This window comes from Centruroides sculpturatus, unplaced genomic scaffold, assembly GCF_000671375.1.
Source record: "Centruroides sculpturatus isolate CEXI.00-Female unplaced genomic scaffold, Cexi_2.0 scaffold242, whole genome shotgun sequence".
Lineage (NCBI taxonomy): Eukaryota > Metazoa > Arthropoda > Arachnida > Scorpiones > Buthidae > Centruroides > Centruroides sculpturatus.
Genome location: NW_019384574.1, coordinates 714,405 through 719,070, shown reverse-complemented (window position 1 = coordinate 719,070; position 4,666 = coordinate 714,405). Strand labels below are relative to the sequence as shown.

Sequence of the window (4,666 nt, the reverse complement as noted above, 5' to 3'; positions counted from 1 at the left end):
TAAAATGAGAAATTATTTACTAATCCCTAATATTTTTTGTACTGCCATTCGACTCGTGGAACGGAACCCAAAGTTCTGTGCTTTCGTGTATACAAAGACTCGCCACGTTTCGTGTGTTTGCTTTCGGGATTTTAAAGATAAAACTTAGAATACGAATGTATTTTTCCTGTGTGAGATTGCGTATTTAAAAGATTAGAAAAAAAATGTTTAAAAACGATCCACTTTCGCGCTTCTGCACTACACTGACAAGGAATTGTTGACAATGGATTTCCCTCGTTAGTTATCTCCCCTATCGCTTTAAAACGAGCCACAAACAAATCGTGATGAACTAACGGCTATTGTGTTTACCAGACAAGGCACCATACTTATCTAGATAAAGCCTCCGATAATCGCGGGAGTTTGCGTAGCTTTTAATCCTAAAAGAACTGTCGATCTCGCATTAAATTTAGGTCACTAACTGAACTACGTAAAAAGTAGATTTGAAAATTATGAAAATTATGAAAATTTCAATGCACCGGAAATTTTTCTTGTTTAAAGCATTAACGAACTATATATCGGGTGTCTCCCATGAATATAAAGGCATTAATAGATTTTCGTACAAAGTCGTTCACAAGGAAAAATTTGCATAGCCTATTTATTTATTTAATAGAATTATTAAGTCCGTTAGGGGTTTGCCTCGGCGCATTGTGAAAATTAAAATAACGCCCTTCAAAGCTTATAAACAGGCCATCACGAGCCATTGTTCGCCAGATTGCAGATGTAATATTGGCAAATCAATTATTGGAGTTGTGCTACCCTATCACTAGCGCCCACTAACTAAGGTCCAAGGAAAAAATGAGCTTGACGGACACCTGGAAACATCATCTGGAGTGACGAAAAAAAATCATCCTTGATAGTCCAGATGGTTGGAGTCACTACTGCATGGTTTGAGAAGCCAGAAAGGACCAAACGACAAATTGATGGCTGTTATGGTGGGGATGGTTTTAGTTGGCAAGACTCCACTTGCCTTTTTTACAAGGGCTTTTTGTAGCCCTTGTAAATGATTATCGAGGCACGTTGGCGAGCAATCTCTCGCTCTTTGCTTGTGAATGGGAGCATTGCTCTATTGAAAGACCCATAGATTTCCACAATACGTTGTGCAAACTATTTAGCTAAAGAGCTGGCCAATTTATAAGAAACACCTCAATCTCCTGATCGTAATCCGATGGAAAATCTTTGGAGATTCTGTCTAGAGCTGTATATGCAAATTGCAACAGTATAAATGTGGAGAACTAAAACAAGCCGTAATTCCTCACTAGGAGGAAATAAATGCATTTGTCCACCAAAACCATTTACTAACTCATTCTAGCCGTAGGTGGTTTCATTGAATAATGAATTGTTTTTAACAATAACCTAATAACACGTCATTGTTTCAGTTAACTTTGTTATATGCCTTTATATTTTTGAGGCAGTCAAATTTATTTTAATTGTTTAAATTGTTTATTTTTTTCCCGTCTCAATAAACGACTGTTGTTTCTTGCACGTGCTTTTATGAAAGTCCAAGCAAGTCAAAAATAAATTATTTTTTCGTAAAGTTTTCAGTGTGAATGATTTTATATGGAAATTATTAATGCCTTTATATTCGTGGGGTTCACCTTACTACCCATTGGGATATTTATAACAAAGGACGATCGAAATTTACGGCAATATGACAGTATTAAGTATTTGGCAAACCCGTATAAGGCTTTCAATGTTTATTTAATATTAAAAACAATAGTATGTTGTTAATGCCTACAAATACGAGACAAATTAAACAGTGCTGCACTGCACATTTCACAACAACTGATTCTTGTTGGAGACAAAGCTAATGTCTAGAATCAATCAGTTTTTTCCACGAACAAGTGAGACATCGGTTTAAACATTACACATTTAAACATACAGTCCTTTTGTATGTTTAAAGTGAAGAGAGACTACGATAAAAACGACGAGGTAGAGCAGAGATGCCCAAATTTTTTTCGACTGTCGACCTCTTCGACATTTCCTTCACCCTTTATCGACCGCCCCTTTTCTGCTAATACAGTTAGTAATAATAGTCTGGTGAGCCATTATAAATCTACCATTATTTGCATAGAAAATATCTAATGTGCAAATTTACGTCACCCCGAACTGTCATAGATGTAACCTATCATTACTATCAAGCGAACAAGCTGATGTTTATACAAGCTAACTTAAAAATAAAAATAGTATTGACTAATATTAAATTAGCAGAACACACCCTTGTAATTCGTTATGCTAACAGACTCGTAACGAAACGTACAATGAAGGAAACGACCTCCGAAACTGCAGAAATAAATGTATTATTTGGTAATTTGCTTATAGTTGTTCAACAATATACGCGTGATTACACCCGGTTAGCGACCATCTTGGATTCCCACCTTGTCCCTACGTAATACTGTATTTACTCTATGGTTTATACTGCAGCGATACGACGTATCTTTAATTATCACTTTACTAAATTTTTTCAAATTAACCTATTGTGTTTCCTTTCGTGAAAATTTTGGCAGCGATTCGCGGACCGCAGTGTTTATTAATATTAAATTAGAATTTTGCAATAATAAAAAAAATCTAATTCTAATAATCCCGCGTAATAGTTTCTTTGCTATTATTGGTCAATTCCTCCGCGGTATGGAGCGAAGGATATGTTTCCGGTCCGATTCCGAATTTGAAATTAAACGCTTTGGCTAGAAAGTTAATTAACCATCGCGATAATTTGGCAATAGAGGAACGTCGCCATCTATCGGTGAAATTTTCGGAAGAAACAATGTACGAAAAAATGAATCGATATAAATTGATCCCTTTGCAAAATCAAACGCCGGAAATTGGTTTTGTTTGCGTATAGTTAAATTATGCAGACGAAACGTTTCATACGATTTCCAAAAGAATCCTACGAACTCGAATACTGTAAATATCAATTCGTTAAAAATTTTATTTTAGACTCGTGGATTGTCTGTCTTTCTGAACGCTACTCACGTTTTCCCTCTTCTAAGACACAATCTAACTACATTTTATTGTGACGTAACCAATTGTCTTTATGCTAAACTTCGTCGGCCCAGAGTTTCTATCCAGTTTAAGCAGATGCCAAACTTTTCTATCTTTATGCACCCTGTTCACTAAGAGTGCCCTTTGCCGTGTCCATCGTGGATTCGGTTACGTCTACAATAGGAACGACCGGGAGTTGGGGGACGGGTCTCGACATATCCGGGACGGACCATCCCCGAATTTCAGTCAAATAAGCCGGTTAAATTTACCCTAGGTATCCAAGATGGCGGCGGTCGACAATAACCAAAACGCGCCTATATTTAAACTTTTTTTTAAACTAAAACATTTTTAAAACGTAAATTTGCTACTCACTTTTTCCCGTGCTTTTGGCTTCATTTCCTACTTTTGGACCGGAGACGAAAAATAATAAAGTCACCATACTACCTGAAAACCATAGATAACTGGACGTAGTGAATTACGAGATTGGAGACATCAGTGGTTCGAACAGTATTTGCCTGGAGTGCAAGTTTAAACCTATGCGGAACTGACTGCAGCCTCAGCGTCTCCTCGGTGGGCGGCACCTGAGGTGCTCGCCAACCTCGTCGTCGCTGCTTCAGCCGCGCGGCCTCGGCATACAAATATAACATCACCTAGGTTTTGAACAGTAAAGGATGAATCACTAACCTTCGGGTGCACGAACAGTCGAACGTCACTTACATGTTAGTGGAAAACTAAAACGGCGTAGAATGCATTGGAAAAGGCAAGTGTTAACCGACATATAAACAGTAAAAACAATTGGCCAAAGTTTCTACTCGTTAAATTAAAATAAAAAAAACAGAAAATTGTAGAAACTTTAAAAAAAAACCATGAACGCCATACGAAAAGATAACGACATGCACCGTCCGTCTACCGAACTCAAAATTTGCATAATTCCTCATATTTTCCAAGTGGAAATTTTTGAAGAAAATTTGCATATGAAACCGTCAGTATGATAAGCGCCATCTACATTTCATTTCTAAACGCGCATGCCGTCGAGGTTACCGGAAGAGCCGCCATCTTGGATACCTAGGGTAAATCTAAACAAAAAAAGGTTTTTAAATTAAATATTAAATAGATGGCGTCAAACACGCAGTTTTAAATGTGGGGAAAGTTAAGCAACTCTTTGCAGGTTTTTTAAACTAACGACATTAATTTCCCGAATCTCAGTATTGAGAAAAGAGAATTCAAAATGATAATAGTTAATTAAAAGATCCTCTGAATGCCACGGGCAAAGAGGATTGGATTAGTGAGATATGGCAACGCGACACATGTGCGAGCGGCCAAGGTGGTAGCCTACCGCTCTGGGGGACCTGGGTTCGAATCCGAACGGGTCGAAAAATCCCCAGAAATTTTTCGGGGGTGGTCCGTTCGGATTTGTCGGATTTGATCAAAGAAAAAATAGTAAGATCAACCGAACCCCCAACATGAGCCAAAGAAGAAGAAAGAGGAGGATAGACCGTTCAACCAGTCCCGTTCCTCACCACCCGGCAGCCCCATTGTGGGCCTGGCCGAACTCATAATGGGCTTGCAAAAAGAGGCCCTCTTAGTGCCCACAGGGCGGAAAGAGTAAAAAAAAGTAAGGCTTGATAATATAATACAGTATCTATAT

The 4,666-nt window shown here is 38.1% G+C and overlaps 1 long non-coding RNA gene across 1 annotated transcript in view; it reads right to left on the bottom strand.

Moving 5' to 3' along the window:
* LOC111624271 overlaps positions 1–4,666 on the bottom strand; it is a 45,033-nt gene that overhangs the window by 9,103 nt on the left and 31,264 nt on the right. The window lies entirely within an intron of this gene.